We start from the raw sequence: 19,713 nt of genomic DNA, 5'->3' as shown, positions 1-19,713 counted from the left end.
TTTAGTAGAAGAGTTTTATCAAAATCTATGTATTTATAATCTATTCAGTTATCATTAATTGGCAAATAAAACAAAATATGTAACAGGAAATTACAACATTTTTAGATGACGAAACTCAGATCATACTAAAGGCACTTACTTGTTCAGGACTGAACAAAAAACCCAAACTTCATAAATATTAAATGATTATGGTGACCTAAAATACCCTTGCTGGACAAACCACCAAAAAAACCCTACCTCAAATCCCTGTGTGTAGCAAACAGCATTTTTCCCATTTTTAAAAAGCAGATGGAGTTTAGCTCCCTTCAGGAGAGAAAACAGTCCAGACCTAAGGAACAGGAAAAGTTAATATCCCAAAAAGAGAGCAGAAGCTCTCCTAAGCTCTGTACAGACATTTCCTGCCTCAAGATCTTAAAAATTCACTCCCCAATGCACTCAGAAAACTGGAGTTGTCATAAACTGATGCCCAGATTTGTTTCCCAACCTTTTTTTTTCTTGTTAAACTGCTCACAATTTATTTTTAACTACTGCACAGAAGCTGCATCTGTCGAGGATGCTCTTTTTGCAAGCAGAGCTCCTGCTCAAGAGACTGCAGGGAGACTTGCCTGCCTTGCCTTCAGCAGAGTTAAATCGTTTCTGAATAAGAAATTGTTCTTCTACACAGTAATTCCTATTTTAACCTTTACATCTCTGCCACCTACCCAAGTCCCACTGCTTTGTGAGGAAAAGGACATGCCCAGAGAAGCTGCCTCAGCCCTGGAAGTGTCCAAGGCCAGGCTGGACAGGGCTTGGAGCAACCTGGGATAGTGGCAGGTGTCCCTGCCCACGGCAAAGTGTGGGACAAGGTGGACTTTGAAGTCCCTTCCCACCCAAACCACCCCATGATTCCATGATTCCGTACTGCTGCTGTCTCTAACGTCTCACATGAGCTTAAAAGAAAGATTTAGAAGTAGATGGTCTATGTTTTAACTTCCATTTAGTGCCTTTAAAAGTTAAAGGAGTGCAACGAATGATGCCAGGACAAGCATTATCTACAAAGATAAACAAGCTCAAAATAGCTGGCAGAGCCCTGTCAGCCAGGAGCACCGGCTGTGGACACGGATCCTGCAGCAGGAGCAATTTACGAAGTTCCTTCCCAGCAATCTTCCAGAGACTCATCTTAAAGACTTCGGAGCAGGAACAATAAAGAAGTCAAACCAAATCCTATCATTGAAACAGCTGAAGGCCTTCACACAGGCATTACATTAAGAGCTCGCTCCCAGCATGTCACTTCAGTTATTTCTGAGGTCCAGCCACACCATGAATACATGTTCTCACTTACAGGGTCTTTGCCCCCAAGGAAAAATCCCTGGAATAGACTCAAAACTGGGCAATACCCAAAGTGTGAGTGTCCAACAAGGGACATTTCCTCTGTGCAGCTCCAGGACAGTATCACCTGTCTCTGTGAGGGTGGCAAGGCCCTGGCTCGGGTTGCCCAGGGAGGTTACGGACTCCCCATCCCTGGAAGAGTTCCAGGCCAGGTTGGACAGGCCTGGAGCCTCTCTGCTCTGGAGCCAGGCTGGGAGAGCTGGGGGTGTTCACCTGGAGAAGAGAACGATCCAGGGAGAGCTCAGAGCTCCTTCCAGGGCCTAAAGGGGCTCCAAGAGGGCTGGAGAGGAACTTGGGACAAGGGATGGAGGGACACAGGGAATGGCTTCCCACTGCCAGAGGGCAGGGATAGATGGGATATTGGGAAGGAATTCTTCCCTGTGAGGGTGAGGAGGCCCCAGAACAGGGTGCCCAGAGAAGCTGTGGCTGCCCCTGGATCCCTGGAAGTGTCCAAGGCCAGGCTGGATGGGGCTTGGAGCAATCTGGGATAGTGGAAGGTGTCCCTGTCCACGGCAGGGGGTGGAACTGGATGAGCTTTAAGCTCCCTTCCATCCCAAACCACTCTGTGATTCCATAATTCTATGATTTCCTTGTCCTTGGTTCCTCATCCCACTGAAAGGCTGATCTCCGAGGAGCATCCAAATTTGGGATATGAGGTCCTAGAGCAGACACAGTAGTGCTGGGCTGTGTGTACACGAATCCCCAGCCAGCAGCACGATGCCAACCCCACATCCAGCTAAAGGATATCCATGGAGCAGGGCTGGAGCTGCCGCCACACGTGCCCTTGACTTCACAAACACAGCTGCAATACTCACAAGCAAAGGTGCATCTGCATCACTGCAGAGTCATGCAGTTTAAAAATAAAAGCTTGAAAATTACTTTCTAATTTGAAATAATTTAAATTAGAAAAACGATTTAAGATGCATATTTTGCAAAAATTTTCCAAGGGAGAAGAATCTCAAGCCAGTGAAGCAGTGGAAGTCACTTGGTAAAAGCACTGGGAACCAGTGTGTGATGAAGTGCCAACCCACCTTTCAAGCAGAATCCTTGTCTGCAAGTACAAAAGAACAAACAATTTCTTTTTACTTTGCTTATTTATCTCAGTTCAATGACTGCTGCTTTCAAAGTTGAGGAATCAGCTGGGAATTCAGAAAGCAGGAAAAACAGTTTCTCGCTTTTAAATGAGGAATAAAAATAAGGTAAGTTGATGAGCTCTGCCAGCTCTATGGTTTTGAAGGACAAGGTAACCAGAAATTAGGTGAAATTTAGCTTAGCAAGACTCATTGTATTTAATAAATGTATTTTGGAAGAAAAGCTGTATTTTGACAGAAGTGTAACACAGCCTTAACATCAAGTAAAACTGCACTTTCAATTGAATTAGTTTCCATCCAAATGGAGCTTGACATGATTTTAAATAGGAATCAGCTGGGAAATATGCAGGATTAACCATGTTCTAATTCAGCATGTAATAAATGTATAGGAAGCGATGTAATTGCTCAGGTTACATCCTGACACCTGCTACAAAACCCTGAATTTCTCAGCAGAGCCCAAGAAATACAAGTGCAAAATAAAAGTAAGGATCAATTATTCAAACCAAAGTTTCCTGCCTGCTCTTTAAACCACTTTGATTTGCATCGATCCACATGCTGCAGTGTCAACTTTGTACAATCACCCACCCTCTGAAGACACACTCAGGTCCATGCAGCATCCATGGCATGCATTTATTGGAGGAAGAGAACTTCTGGGATGGATTTCATGGATCTTACCTACCTGGGAGACAGACCTGCTTCTGCCCTGAGCAGCTAAAGGAAGGGGAGCAAAGGAAATTCTGGGAGAAAACAACACGACAACCAGAGGAATTTGGGCCTCACTGTTCAAAATGAGAAATTCAAATAAACAAATGCATCATTCCTTTAGGAAGAAACATGCAAATTAAAATCAAACCACCTTTTACTGCCACCTTCTAAAAACATGAACTAGAAGGGGTTGGGCATGAGTTTTGTGTCACATGGAATATAAAGGAAATGTTCAAACAGGTGTAATAAGTTGTTTAGAAATTATTAAACTGCTTTAAGAAGCAGAGTTAGTCACTCCCGCACTAGGAAGCTGCAAAAGCAATGTCAAGAAATTTAGGGGGCAACTTACTCACTGTCAAGAAGTAGAGAAGGTTTTAAGTCTAAATGAGGAATAAGGCAATTGATGAAATTTCATATCAGATCTATTCAAGACACCAAGATAAGACATCAACACTGTCAAAAGCCAAGGCCAGAGATTTCCAAGAGCCACACTAGCAAACTCAAAGAGGATGAAAAACTTCAGTTTTTTGGACAGCTGTTTAAGAGAGTTTTATTTTAAAACAAAGGACCAGTAATGTGCAACCTTTCCATGCATATCTGATTAATATGAAGCAGCCTTGAGGAGAAGGACCTGGGTGTGGTGGTGGATGAGAGGCTGGACATGCCCCATCCATGTGCATTCACATCCCAGAACCCCCCCTATGCCCTGGGCTGATCCCCCAGCATGGGCAGCAGGGGAGGGGGGATTCTGCCCCTCTGCCCATCTCAGGTGAGACCCCACCTGCAGAGCTACTTCCAGTCCTGGGGTCCAACAGCAGAAGGACATGGAGCTGCTGGAGAGAGTCCAGAGGAGGCCACAGAGATGTCCCAAGGGCTGGAGCCCCTCTGCTCTGGAGCCAGGCTGGGAGAGCTGGGGGTGTTCACCTGGAGAAGAGAAGGATCCAGAGAGACCTCAGAGCCCCTTCCAGTGCCTAAAGGGGCTCCAGGAGAGCTGGAGAGGAACTTGGGACAAGGCATGGAGGGACAGGACACAGGGAATGGCTTCAAACTGTCAGGGGGCAGGGTTAGACGGGATATCAGGATGGAATTGTTGGCTGTGAGGGTGGGGAGGCCATGGCACAGGTGAAGCTGTGGCTGCCCCTGGATCCCTGGAAGTGTCCAAGGCCAGGCTGGACAGAGCAGCCTAGGATGGCAGAAGGTGTCCCTGCCCATGGCAGGGGGTAAAGTGGAACACAATGATCTTTAAGGTCCCCTGCCACCCATTCCATGATTCCACAACCTTGCACAGGTGAACACTGCAGCACTGCATTCCAAGAGCCACATTTGCAGGCAATGGGGTTTGAATACATCCCATGGTATCCCAGGACTGGAATGGCCTGGGAGAACTGGGGCACCATGTTTGCTGTGCAAAGCATTTCCAGGGTATTTTCAGGGATGCTCTCCAGTGGCCTTGTCTACACAAATTGGAAGGATTAAACCAGACCTCAGAGCAATTTAAATAAATCTGCACAACCCGAGTGTCACTGAGTGCCTCACAACGCTTCATCTGAAATTGGTTCCCTATCAGCTTAAATTTGTGTCTCCACATGTAGGAGCCCTGCTGAGCACAGGAGGCAACACCCACAAATTGACCTCTAACCACTGCCATGCACAGAAGTAAAAGTGATTTATACCTGGTTATAATTTCACCCAGTGCAAGGTGGGTACATATATAAATAAACATAAATTCTATGTACATACAAATGCATTTGCGTGTATATAAACTATACCCAAATACAGGAAAAGAAGCCACCCACTTGTGCTCCAAATCTCTAAGCTTCTCCCAGCCATTCCATAAACCCCACAACCAAAGCCAGACCCACTTTATGTTTTTATAAAGTCTGCAACTAAACCTTAAAATAAATAAATAATAAAAGGTCATAATTCATCATCCTGACATCAACTCAGCAGATTGGGACTCCAGTATATCAGAGTGATGGATATAGACTTGTTTTAAGGATGGTTTAGTCTGCACTATGCCAGAACATTTATTGTTGCTTTTAAGACTGTTTCCTTTCCACGATGTTTCAAATGAAAGCAACAGTCTTCTTTTCCCTTAACTGCCTGTCTGAGAATCCACTATTCAGCAAAAAGAATTTTCCCCCAAAAAATCATGACTAGGGAAGCAACAGGACAGTGAGTACTAGAAAACACAATTTCTTGTTTTTCCTTATTTTCTCTTGCTTGCCAGGTGATCTAATAACCACTCATTGATGGATATCATGATTTCAGCCTCTCTCAGGCAAAAATCCTTCCTAATAAATGTCCAACCACCACGAAATCTCTCCATCCATTGCTTATTACCGCTGACGTTTCACTTTGCCACAGTGGCAGGATGCTGGAGCACCACTGTCCTGGGCCCCACCGTCCCACAAAGGACCACAAGCAGTCCTCCCAGTTAATCCAGTCCAGCTTCCATTTGCTCCCTGTGATCCATACCTGCCCTCTTGCCATTCTCTCTCTGCTTTTCATGGGGTGAGATATAAAAGCTGTTTTATCTCTCTAAACGTAAACTCTGATCTCATATCAAATGCTGTTCAATAAATGAATACACACTCCCAGTTTTAAGTCATATATATATACATTTATACACATATTTCCATCAGCAGAGAACACTGGAAACCATTAACTCTCATCTCAACCTCTGCTGGGGGTAAAACACTTCAACTTGACAGGCGGTCCAGTGCAGGAAGATGCACACAAAGAGGTCAGACTACAATCTCAGATGTCCTGTCCACCTTGGCTGCTGTGTACAACTCCCTCCCTCTGCCTTGGGCCAAGATCACATTTCTTAACCTTAAAAAAAGTCAAGCTCTTTGCAAACAGCTCCATGGGCCACCCTGTATCCCACTAACACTACAAGACACAGCAGAGTCATAAAACCATTGACATTTTCACCAGAACATTTTCTTAATTACAAATACTGATAAAAACCTGCATTGCTTCTGCTTCTCAGACAATCCCAGCAACACTGACAGTGCTTGAGAGTGTGCCCAGGAGACAGAACATTTATATTTGCTGCAATAATGGCAGGGACCTTCTTACAGTCCACCAAGAGACAGCAAGTCAGTACCACCACTATGGAAACTTGCTGTTTGATCCAGATCTGAACAAGGCCAGGTTTGATCAGTGTTGTAAATGGTGCTTCGTAAGCACAACTGGTAATCAATTTGGAAAAGAGGAGAAAATGTAAAGCAATAATTATCATTTCTACCTGCTTCCCTTGCTCCCCCTACCCCCATCATAGTTTTACAACCCTTCTTTGAGTCTGCTTAGGTAACCAAACAATCCAGGAGGGAAAGGAGTTGAAAAGCCCCAGCAAAGGGACTTTGCTGCCAGGAACTGGCTGCCAGTTCTGCCAATACAGTGTTGGGGGATGACGTGTTCTAGGAACTGCCCCTATCTTTCAGGTTGCTCCTATCACTTCTTTCCTTGCAGCAGAACTGAATCAAATCTTTGTGAGTTAAAAGGGTGCAGGAAGCTGTACACAGACGTGGGGGGATTTACTCTTCAGACAAAAAAAAAAAAGACAAAAACCTCACAAACCACCCACATTTCAGCAACCCTAGGTCTGCCTGCACCCCTCTTGCAAGAGCACAGTTGCATATTCTTCATTGTATTTATAAATAGGGCTGGTTTTATCATGTCACAGGCTGTCATTTACACTGACTTCTCTCTCTCTCAGCTCATGCACAGGAGCTCCCTGGCCTGAGTTTGTAAATACAGATTTGTATTAACAGGAACAGATACACCATCGTGCAATATGAGGCCATAATTCCACCGGGGAGAAAGCGTGAAAGGAACCCCAGGTAATGGAACTGTTTGTACATATTCACACAAATAATCTTAGCCCTTGTCCTGACATTAATATAAGAACACAAGTCTTATGGAGCTTGAAATCTTCCCCTGGAGAAACAACTTTGCAAAAGCAATGGAAGAAAGCACGCTGTGTAGAAAAAGCTGTTTGTAGCTTTGCTTGCTATTTAAACCAGGCTGATTAATCTTTAAGATCCAGCAGCTTTTCAGATTTTTGCCTTCCCTCCCTTATTCTACAGCCTTTTTATCAGTGCTTTAAAGGAACAGCACACCAAAGGCTCAGCTACACCCAGGACTGTGCACACAAACCCCACCAACTGCAAAAGCAGCAGCTCATGTGAGAGCTCAGAGACCACCAGGCAGCTGGGGACATGAGGCAGAAGTGGGATACGAGGAATACAAACCAAAAAAGAACTGGAATGTGTGAATCTGTAAGAGATCGTTTAGTACAGCAACCACAGCCCCTCAGAAACCATGGCAGGACAACAGGATACAGCCTCAAGCTATTCCAGGGGAGGTTCAGGTTGGACACCAGAAGGAATTTACTCATGGAAAGGGTGGTCAGGCATTGAGAGGGGCTGCCCAGAGTGGTTTGGAGTCCCCAACCCTGGAAGGGTTCAAGGAATGACTGGACGTGGCGCTCAGTGCTCTGGGTGAAAAGGTGGGGATGAGTCACAGCTTGGATTCGATCTCTTTGGTCTTTTCCAACTTTAAGATTCTGTAGTTTTAGGTTTTCCAGTTGTATCCTCCAATCGGAACCATCAGGGTTCACATCTAAGCTTTCACTTTGAAAATGAGATCATAGGTCCTGGTAAAATTTGAGACTGACAGCAAATACATTCTCAAAGCTGACATATTAAAAAGCCCCCACCCTACAAATTTGGTAAAAGATGCTACTATTGACAGCCTGCTTTCATATACAGCAAGGTGGGAATGGAGGGCAAGAAGATATTCAAAGAAGAAATATGAATGAACAGAAGGAATTTATAAAGAGCCTGGTACCTGCAGTGCGGCACGAAAGCCAGGCCACCCCCTTTCCAAAAACGTCTTGTAACCTAAAGCCCTGACTGTGAGGCCATGCTCCACCCCGTAAGGTTAAAAATCTCTATAAAAGTTTTCAGGTCTGGCCTTCAAGAATTGAAAGGTAGTCCAAGGAAGTCCTTCAGCACACCAGTGGGAAACCTGGGTTATGTGGAACACCAAAAAAAAGCTGTAACAAAACCTCAGTATGAAGCACAGTACAGAAGATTTCAACTAGGAAACAAGGCAAGTCCAGCACCTCAGGAGAAATCTTCCTTTTCCTAAGTTACTTGGGAGATACAGAATGAAGAGAGAGAAATCAGACCACCATTAGTCTGTGAGTTTTCCACCTTCAGGTCTAACTGCACCATGCAAAGGCTCTCTGCCTTTGCTGGAAAAAAAATCCTGCATAAACTATATAGATGTAATGCATATGTTGCACAAAACCAAGTTTACATAATAAAGAGAATATATATTTGCTTTGATCTCAAGCTGCGCCATAAATTTTTAATAACAGCTGTAAAACAGAAATCTTTGGCTAGAAATCCTCAGCAACAATGAAATTTAAGCTCCTACTCATTACAGGTTAAGAAAACCCATTTCCAATCCATTCCTTGTTACCAACTTCTCACAAGGAGAAATGCAAATGTCATCCACAGTCATTTATTTATTTGTAGATTATTCTCTTCAGCCTGGCCCTCTCCAAAACAGAGGGAAAAGGGACTATTCAATCTGGTTTGTCATCTTTGGTCCTATTAGCAGAGACATTGCTAAATTCAGATATCACAATCCTCTCATTTTATATTTCACTGGAAGGATGCCTCAATCTGTTTTTTTTTTCTCTACAGAGAAACTGTTAAACCAAAAGTACTAAAAAAATAACTTCTCTACGATGCACCACAAATAGATTACAGTTTCTAGTTCAAGTGCAAAGGGACAAAGAAACCAAAATCTTTTTATATGCAGACATTAAAGTAAAAGCAGGAAACAGACTTAACATCTGGCAAAAAAACATTAACCCTTGTGCGTTCAGTGATGCAACTCACAGAACTTCCTTTGCTGTCAGCTCCTTCCCCCCCACTAAAGAATCACCACTATTGTACAGCACTTAAAACAGTGTGTTCACTGCTCCAAAAGGTGCAATTATCAAATACATTATCTAGAAAAAAGATTACAATAAAAGAAATATGAAATTCCTTGTTCAAGTCTTACATATATCACTGCATGCAAGGAAAGTATCACACAGAAGCATTTTTTAGGAGGAAGATTTTTAGAAAACAGTATTTAAAGCCAGTTTTTGGGGGTAGAAAGAGGACAGATGATTACAGTGCTGTATGATAAGATGAGAAACAGCGAGCTAATGGGATAGAAAACTGCATACACTGGAGACAGCTTTACAAGTTAGAGAAATGACAGGCAAATAGCAATCACACCACACCAAAAAGGCACTGACAAGTCAGAAAAAACCTTCATTTTCTAAATGACAGCAGACTTAGTCCCTCTGTATGAAGAGCACACAGAGTTGCAGTTAAACAGTAACTGAGAGTCCCAGAGATGTTTGGAGACTACCCAAAATGGAGAGAAACCATTCCTTCTCTTCCTTCCACAGGGTTTGTGCCCCTCTGTTCAAAGCCAGGTGGGTTTTTCTGGATGCAGATCCATCAGAAATCCAAGCTGTGTCCTGCCCTCCCTCCCTGCCAGGGCTGAGCGCTTGCAGGGTCCTGCTGGCTCAGAACTTTGAACACCCCCCAAATCACTTTCAGCAAAACTATCCTAGCTGGATCAAGCACAAAATTACAGAGGTCCATGTTCTCCCGACTGATTCCATCTGAACCATGTGAGAGAGTTACTAAACAGCCCTGTCAACACACTGGTGAGGATGGGAAAGGGAAGGACTCACCATCCAGCTCACAGAGTTTAAATACTGTATTTGTTCATGCTTAAAGTGGCACAGAACTGAACAGGGGTTGAAAAAAAAAAAAAAGAATTAAATAAGCCAAATTAAAAAAAAAGGTGACTTAAATTAGAAATTAAGGCCATTGGCTCACTAGGAACTGAACTAACAGCACCTCCCTTCACAAGGGCTAACCTGGGATCCGGGTATGGAACACCCAACAGGAGAAAACACCGCAATGGAACACGTCTGGACCTCTCTTTGGGTGGGAAAGGGGGGACACAGAGTATATCCAGAACACCTGCAGCCCACAGTGAGGATGACTGCAAGGATATGCTGCGGAGGGGTCAAATGTTCTAGGCTCTCCTCAGCATCCACCACAGCATTATCCAGCCTTGCTTGTGCCAGAGATAAAGCAAGCTTCTGATCTGACCACAACAGCATATTTCTTACACCTGATTTTAACTGAACTCAGTCTCTATGCTGAGTTTTGCAATTCTTGCATAAACATTACTTTATAACTGCCCAAAAGCAGAGGCACAAACCTGCATAGCTCTGTGGTGGTGCAGATGAGAGCCAGCTCCAGGCAACGCTTTCAGGACATACCCCCTTATTTTTGCACCACTGCTGCCCTGTAGAAAAAGAGCAGCAAAGCAGAAGCCTCACTGAATCTCCAATTACAAAGTCTACCATGTAAAATGCCAATTAAACAATTGCCTTCTAACTCTCCCTTGTGCCAGCCAGTGTTCAATCCAGTAAGAGCTGCATGTCTTTAAGAACCATAGTAAAATACTTTAAAAGCTCCACTTTCCAAAAGTAAGGTGAGAGAGAGAACTGGGGACAGAATGAAAAGCACAAGGATGCATCTCCATGAAAATTATCAGTTTAATTTCCCTTTGCACATACCACAGAACTGGAGAGGTTGGATGGCACCTCCCAAGCTTGTCCAGTCTAACCCCCCCTTGAAGTGCAACTTTCCAGTCCAATTGCTCCAAAAATAACTGTGCAGGAACATGATGATCCACCTGGATTTAGGTTGGTGCTGGGGTAATGACTGGACTACAAAAATACATCTTCCTACGAAGCCCAGCAGTCTCAGAGCCGTGGGGTAGGGATGGCCCAGCAGGGTAGTTTCTGAAACCTCAGAGAACGTTGCTAAATCTTTTGCTTGGTGGTTAAGGCCAAAACCGAAAAGTTAGTTAAAACTGGGTTTGAGCAAAGTTTAGAACTGGGAACTGTGACTGCAAATGGCACAGGAACAGATACAAAAGAAAGACCATCAACAGTAGCAGGGAAAACAAGCAAGAGAAACTCGAGGTGCAGCATCAAAGCACGTAATTTGCAATTTCTCTTTCTGCGAACACCAGTCATGGTCCAAGACTCTCCTCAGCAGCTGTAAGAGCACAGAGCTCGTATCCAGCACATCCAAATTAATGCAGGAGAGTTTAGGAGGTCTGCCCAAGTAATGTCTCCACACAATTATAGCTCAGAAGTCATAACCCCTCCCTTCAATATTAAAGAAAAAAGAAATCACATTTGCAGCCAAAATGTACTGATAATACTGCAATGGCAGCATGGCCCCAAGCCTGCAGCCTTCTCAGAAGTCATTCTCATTAGAAGAAAACTGAAGGATCATCCTCTTCATCCAGCGATTTGCAAGACATTTAACACACGCTGCTCACTAGAAGACCAGCACAGTCTCAGGAGTGGGCAAGGGGAGTTTAAGTGTTTCAATCCCATCCCTGTGCAGGTTTTACCTGGAGGAGATGGACAGCATAAAGCAGAGCTGGGAAGCAGCACCCAGGAGGACACCAGAGGCAAATTTCCGCCATGAGGGGTGGGGGAAAGGCTGCTCACAGTAAATTGTTTTGTCAAATAACTAGAGGGAGGGACAATGTCTCCTCTGGAAGGCTGACAGTAGAAGTCTGTCAGAAGCAAAAACAATGGATAATTAATTATTCTTAAATATGAAAGGACCTAGAACTCAGTGATCTGCTAATTAAAAACAAAATATCCACAATATAGTTCCAGTTCAGTTCTTGTGAGAGCCAACAGAGAGCAATCCAACCACCTCTAACGTCAGTAAGAGCTTGTTTTAAGGACTCATCCCTTAAAGATATCAAAATTTAATGGAAATTGCAGATATTTAGTACTCGTCTATTTCATATTCAAATATCTGAGCTCACACATAATACACCAGAGAATCTTCACCAACTCACTGTGTTTCAGCAGTTCTAGAAATCACTGAAAAGTAACTGGCAAACCAACTAAACTTCCTTAGTGTAAAACTGCTCCTTGAAGGCAGCTCTGGAGGGGCTCAAAGGAGTGAAGTTTTATTTTTGTTTTAGTTGGTCATGCAATGGGTAAGAATCAGAAAGCAGCTCTGATGTGTGAGAAGTAGCACAGAGAAGCTCTGTGACAGGGAGAAGGAAAGATAAATTGTGACTTTCTGTGAAGATGACAACACTTAAAATTAAATGTCCTTGTCTTAATTTCTGCTCCCACGTAGCCACAGTAGGTTGTGTGAGGGACAGAAGAAAACTAAGGTTTCTCCAGCCTATCTTTCCCACAGTGTTTTACAAAATAGGGAGGGAGTAGAGAGGTCTTCCAGATAAATCAGGATCTGCAGGGATCCAGCTGCAGGATCCCCAGCCTTTTGTAAGAATTTTCCTCCTCACAATGTGTACAAGCCATTCATCAAAGGATCCACAAAAAACAAAAAAATCCCAGAATCACTTGGGTTGGAAAAGACCTCTGAGACCATGGAGTCCAGCCTGTGACTGATCCCCACCTTTTCACCAGCCCAGTGCTCTGAGTGCCACCTCCAGGTGTTCCTTGGACACCTCCAGGGATGGGGACTCCAAACCTCCCTGGGCAGCCCCCTCCAATGTCTGACAGCCCTTTCCATGAGGAAGTTCTTCCCGGTATTGGAAATGATGGACAAATAGCAATCTTGAAACACAAAGCAGAATGACAGGTTTTAAATCCACCCTCCCTAAGTGTGGTGCCTCAGTGCGGGCTGAAGGGAGGCAGCTCCCACAATTTTAAGACTTGCAATATCCCAGTTCGGGAAAGGTGTCCACATCCTTTGCTCCAAGCACTGGACAGCAGGAATTCCTTTAAGGACAAGCAGAGGAGATGGCCATGACAACTCCATGGTCACCGTCTCCCTTTCACCTGCCTGCTCACGAGTCAGACACCTCTAAATTAGGAGGGACATTTGTTGAGGGACATTCATTGAGCCTTTCCCTGAGCCACAGACACTGAACATCACTGGATACCCCGTGGTCGGGGCTTAAATATTCCCTTAAAGCTTTCATTTTCCATTAAAATTAAAAAAAAAACAACCTGGAGCTTCATCCTCTAGTCAGGCAAGGGCCTGAAGAGCAGCATACCTGCATTCTGGTTTCTACCCTGGGTTATTACCCAGACTGTTTATAAAACCATTTTAAAATGCCAGCTTTTGTGTATTACAGTTTTATTAATCTTGAATGATACATCATAGGTGCAGGACGCATAAAAGGGTTACAAAAACATGGTTTGCATCTTAAAATGCTTTAGTGAAAACAAATGAATTCTCTTTATTAAATGAATTGAACCTTGCTGTGTCCTCCACGGAAAGATTTCAGTATTAGTGAATCTCCTCCTTCATTGTTCTTTTTTCCACCTTATGTTAGGGGAGGAAAACAAGTATTTCGGCATTTACAGCTCCCAAATGGTTTCTCAGTTTTGAATTAAATAGGCTGTGATATGAACTATCTGAATACACAGAAATAAAGGAAATATTCTCTATGCACATGCAGAAGAGGCTACTTTTGTCAAAAAACAGGTTTACTGCTTCATCAGACTCTGGTTCCATGTGCTCAGCCAAGAGTGACAACCTCCACTCCGCTGGTTTGACTTGATTTGAGATACTGGCAGTAGAAATACAATATTTATATTGTACACCCCAGGTACTGTTGGAGTCCATTACAAGAAACAGAGGCATTACAGCAAAAGGCTTAGGCTTTAGAAAAAGGCATTTATATATTTTAACCTATTTAAACAGAAAACTTTTTTTAACAAGAAACCAGATTTTGAATTCAGGTTATAAACCCAAGTTTAGGTGTAATTACAAAGAGAAGGTAGAGATGCTTCATGGCTGGTTTTATCAGCCAACTTAGCCAATAATCAGCTTTTATTCTTATCAAAGATACAGATGCATCCATTTGCCATTAAACAGATCTGTTTCCCACAAACTGGACACAGCCTCCAGGCTCCAGATAAGCAGGGAATCTGGCCTTCTAGCATCCAGAGTGCAGGAATTTTAACACCTTCCTGGAGCAGCATTTAAACTGATCATTAGTGTCAACAAATACAATCCAAATGGACCGTCCCAAACCTCTTTGGAAGCAGAGACTCTTTTCTGCTTGTTCAGTGTTTAACACCCTGGAGGCCCAGCTCCAGCAACGCCCTCTAACTGCAGCCACTTTAATCTTCATTTTAACTATTTTATGAGCCATTTGTACGCCAAGGTAACCCACCTAAGCAATCAAATACAACCCAAAAAAGATCTGGATCCCAGTTTAACAAGCCTCAGAGGGGAAAGAAGATAATACCTGAAAAAGTTCCATGTTCCAAGCCAAGGTTTTATGGAGGAAGGGGAGGTTGGAAGGGGACCGAGAGAGGGATGATCTTCCCATAGCACTGCAATGCCACAGGAAAGCACCATGTTTAATGTAATCAAGCTCTACATTGCAGCCATATGGAAACAATTTCAGTCAATAAACAACTCCTGCAAGAAGACAGCAGAGGAACAGGAAAATCAGATCCTGATTTAACCAGGAGGCAGGAGAGCTGCTGGCTGAGCTCAGAGGCTGCCATGAAACGAAATATCCATGTTCACCAAAACTCCACAGCTTTGGGTCCCTATCACTTGCCTTTGACTTCCACACCTCAGACAGCAGGAGTACAAATGGCACAGCTGCTTCCACAGTGGTTCCCAGCCTCCAAGATCCTGGGCCTCAGTGCTCTCCCCTTTTTTCCCCCCTTCCCAATCTCTCCTCAAAGCCTATTGCTGTGGCCAGCTTCCCACCTGATAGCCAGAAAGGAAGCAGACATCCCAAACTTTAGATACTCTCCTGACCTCTCTGCCATTATCTGCCTGGAATTTGCAGGTTTCAAAATAGGGACTTTCTCAAGGAGCAAATCCTTAAAAACACCCACCTGGAAAAAAAAACCAACCCAAAGCACCACGCATTTCACTTTTTCCTGTCAGTAGTATTTAAATGAGGCTTAGTTTCAAGATCCCATATTATCCAGGATCCTAAAAACCAATGGCAAAAATACTGCCTCTCCTGCAGAAGACAATATTCCTGTGCACTGCTGATTACAGCTGCAACACCAAGGGAGTAAAAGCTAAATCAGTTTGGGACAGGAAAAGGGAAATTCAAGGGAACAGCCAGCAAGCGAAGGCAGCTGCATTTTTAACAAAAAGCAAGAAGGCACAGTGCTATGAATAAATCAGAATTTACTTGAGTATGACAGAGGAGTGACACCAGTATTTATGAGAATAATGCCCATGAACTGAAGGGTAATTCATGAGTGTCTTCAGGAGTAGCTGCTTGGTTGGAAGTTCATCACTTCCACAATGCCAAAGGATCTGGCAGCACATGTGCCACAACCACCCCAAGAGCGCTGACATTTTACACCTGAGGACATCCAGAAACAAAAAGCCTTGGGATGTTTCTCTTAACAACAAAAGTGCAAGACTCAAGTATAAAAAACAAATACAGTACCATTAATAAAATTTAAACCCCAGTAGCTTTCTGGTAGAAGGGAAAACCACTGAGAGTAGTGGGAACAGTCCCCTGTAGACTGGGGCAACACACCTTTGTCACATGAAGCACCTTCTAATTCACCAGCAATAAAAGATGATTCCCAGCAAATCCATTAGCAGAGAAACATTTAAATCAGCCTAAAACCCACGCACCAAAGAGGCCTTTCACCCCAGGCCAGGTGGGTGTTCCTATTTTGCCAATGCTCAGCAAGGGAATGGAGCAAATCTGCAAATCTGTAAGCTAGTTATCCATCCAGGCAAAGAACAGGAAAAGAAAAATCCGTGTTTTCCCAGTAAAGAATTACGAGAACAAGGACACCGGTAATGCCAGTCAGCACATTTTAATGGCAGAAGTCTTGATAAAGGACTAACTTTGCCCTTTTGAGATTACAAATGGAGTTGAGCAGAGTCAAGCACATGCACAGAGCGTACTCTGGTTCTGGTGGAAACCCACATCGGCTGCTCCGTATTCAAGAGCTGTCAGTCAGCCAGTTCTTAATCTACTTCCTGGGATTGCATCATGCTAATTTTTTTTTGTCACTAAATTTAAGGTCTGATGCAGTTCAACATTTTTATCACTGCAGATAAAAATCTGAGTGACACCAGGGCTGTAGCACAACAGGACATTATTAGGAGGAAAGGACAGCAGGAGAAAAGAGGCTGAAAACCTGCCTTAAGTTAACTCAGGAAAGCCAAACCCATCAGAATACAAAGGCTAATTTATAATCTAAAAAATGCAGACTGTAACTACTAAATGGCAGACTTTACTTGAGTAAAGAATGTCAGTACTGGGGCAGTGAGGCTCATGAACAGGATTTCCCTGTGCAAAAGGGCTCCTGGGAACCTTTTCAATGGCTGTGCAGCAAAAAGGGCTAAAGGCACCTCGGAATTTGGTATGGATCAGACACAGGCTGCAACAAGCACCGTTTTTGGTCTCCACAATGTTAAAAATAAACGGAGAGCATGAAGAATCACCGGATGATCTGAGTGCTGGAGAAAATGCCTCAGAGTGAGACTTAAAAGCTCAACTCTGTTTCCTTATCTATCAAGTAACTTGATTACAGAGTGTAAGTACCTTCATGGCAAGAAAGTCCTGGATACTAAAGGGCTCTAATCTTGTCAGGAAAATCCTAACAAGAACCAGCGGCAGAACTTAGACTAATTCAAATTAGAAATCAGCCACTTACAACTACCAAGAGAAGTGATGAGCCTGAAATTACCAGTGATGGACACTCAGGGCTGGAAAGCTTTCAAATTGTTTTTAGCCAAACATCATTTACTGGTCTCAGTTTCAGAGTAAATGATTAAAATTTAAAGGCCTGTGATACAAAGCATATAAAACATATCAGGGAAGGCAATTTAATTATCTGTTCTCGCCTTAAATTTTATGAATCTCCAATATGTTAACATCACTCAACTTCTGTGGACCAGGAAATTAAAGAGGGAGGAATAAGTTTCAAGTTCAGCAAGTTCCCTCTTTTTCAGACTTATCACTAAACAGCTGGAACTCCCACGAAATACAAACAGGGAACGACCAACTAAGATGTCTGGAAATCACGTGTGATACAATTTAGTGGGGAAAACTCTGATCAGCTACTTACCCCTCCCACCTGGGGCATGAAAAATTAGTATTAGCTTAAATACCTAGTTCACATTCTGGATAACTACACCTCTGACATCCAGGTTTCTACTCCCAAGAGCAGCAGCACTCACTACCAGCCAGCCAAGTCAAAATGCTTGCCCTGCATCATAAAGTAAAACCTATGGCAGAGCCTAGAAAGGAAATTTCATTGCCAGGAAGAACTTTCCAACACTCAAGCACCACTTCCATGTCAGAGCTGCTGCACACCCAGTTGCTCAAACCCCCAAACCCTGCCAGTTAAATCACAAAGAGATTTGTGGTAAAAGCTGACATTGTAATCAGAGAATCTGATCATGGCAGAGAAACCGTCCAAAGTAAAGGTCAGAATAAATATCCAAGCAGGAACAGCGCTTGTATTTGATGAACTAACTAACTGCTTTCTGCTGCCATCAGTACTACAGTGCCATGGTAAGAACAAAAAGCAGATTCAGTGCTTGCCTCAGAGCTCAGAAGAAACGGGCAGCTCAAAATGCAGGAAATGACTATATGCTGCACTTCCCAATTGATAGGGCAAGGGCTTATCAGAAGAACAAAACTGGCTGTTCACAAGGCCCTGAAAGAGTAGCCTACACTATTGTTTCAGTGGTAGTTATCCTGCTGCTGAACTTAAAAATTCTAAGGAAGTGAAAAGAAAAAAAGACTTCTTAAACACTAAGTTCAGAAGGGGGGAGAAGACTGATACCAGGAACTCAGGACAAGCAGGATTCAGCTGGGGGCAGACCCAAACATAATTAATATAATTTTTATGCCTGGCTTGTAAATTCGTTCCTTAACCCAACATTAAGATCTCATCTACCACCACAGCAGTGAATGGGATTCATGTAAATTTAATACAGCTTAAAAATACATCTTGTACATATGGAGAATAAAAAAAAGGCCACCTCTATGCATGAAGCAGGTGTCAAAATTTGTTTCCTCAGGCTGGAAGAAACTCTTTCCTGGAAGCAACACTCCACCCATTGGGCAAACAGAGACTGGAAGCACTACCTGCCAGCATTCCATGGACACACACGAAGTGGGATCTTTGTCAAGCCATATTACAGACGTGACTTAGGTGTACTCATGCACAACCTGATGGAAGGGCTTGGTACTAAGTTTCAGGCTGGTAATTGCACTGAAACCAAGATGAAATGATGAAGTGAACATTCAGAGTGGAATTCTGTAGCAAAAAGTGAACTGACCTTCCATAGCTCCTGGTTGGCTGCACAGGAAAGATAAAGCAGAGCACACTCTGTCAGGAGCACTACAGCAGTTCCCAGTTTTAAGAGCAGACTTTAACTTCAGACTCTGCCTGCAGCTTTGATTTAGAACTGGGAAAGGGAAATCTCCACACAGGGAGAATAACCAGTTATAGATTATTTCTTTTCATTCTTAATAAAGCACATCAAAACAGTACTTGTTCAATGCTGGTGTCTGCATTAACATGGGGCTGAAGCAAAACAAATGACAAACATGCCTGTGCATTCCTGAGATAGATCTGAAGTCCAACACCAAAAAAAAATCCTATTAAATGAAGCAGAAGAAAAGCAGTGCAAGAAAGAAGGGCATCCCTCACAGTCTTGGGAGGGGCATCTCTCACAGTCTTGAGAGAAAGTTTGCTTTTGGTCTGATGGGGGGTAGAATATAATGGATTTAAAAGCAAGAAAATTAACTGAATAAATAAGGATGAGAAGTGCCGAGCCACAGAAGTCAGTGGGAAATCCTCCCACCATCAAAAAAAAAAAAAAAAATCTCTGGACTTAAGTATTCTTAATGTGCACATTAGATGGCCAGCCAATAAATTCCTTATAGGGTTACTGTATACCAATATATCACGGATGGAAAGTGCAACAGATGGGGAAGACACCTGAGTTGAAGTGCCACTGCCTCAGTCCGTGACCTTACATGAGTCACTCGGCCCTTGTGCCTCTGTTTCTCCATTTGTAAAATACCAACACCTCTGTCAAGCAGTTCTGGAGATTTACAAACAGAGGTACAAAGTATTGTTGTGTCATGGAACAGTGAAGGAGGGCAGTGGCTCGGCCAGAACAATCAGGTGGGAGCCATTGGAGCTGCACTGCACCGGCCACCACGCGAGCTATGGCCATAAATCGATCAGCCCTGATTAGGTTGGGCTTTACGACGCCGTAATTGTCACAGCAGCAGCTCCAGGACTGTGACATGAGCCCTGCGCTCAGCAGTGTCACACAGGAAGCCTGCACCAACCCCAAGCTGCTGCTAAACCCAAGTGCAACAGCAAAGAACAGGAGCTTCCCAAACCCAACAGATATTGTAAGGTTATCAAGGATAAAAGCTTCTCCACGTGCTCATATGACCCAGG

At 43.5% G+C, this 19,713-nt stretch overlaps 1 protein-coding gene across 11 annotated transcripts in view; it reads right to left on the bottom strand.

Annotated features, from left to right (window-relative positions):
- The window catches only part of HMBOX1 (homeobox containing 1), a 102,985-nt gene that overhangs the window by 78,473 nt on the left and 4,799 nt on the right, over positions 1-19,713 (bottom strand). Inside the window, exon 1 of one of the 11 annotated variants that reach the window (XM_042032758.1) lies at positions 3,946-4,048. The exons of the other annotated variants lie outside the window; for them this stretch is intronic. The gene's annotated coding sequence lies outside the window, so the exon portion shown is untranslated. Of the gene's footprint in view, positions 1-3,945; positions 4,049-19,713 lie in introns of those variants that run through there. 11 annotated transcript variants of the gene reach the window in all.

Source organism: Corvus kubaryi, unplaced genomic scaffold, assembly GCF_017639235.1.
Source record: "Corvus kubaryi isolate FWS band 111438036 unplaced genomic scaffold, C.kubaryi_AGA036_p1.0 37354, whole genome shotgun sequence".
Taxonomy (NCBI): domain Eukaryota; kingdom Metazoa; phylum Chordata; class Aves; order Passeriformes; family Corvidae; genus Corvus; species Corvus kubaryi.
The sequence above is the reverse complement of the archived record's forward strand: the minus strand, read 5'-3'. Positions and strand labels throughout refer to the sequence as shown.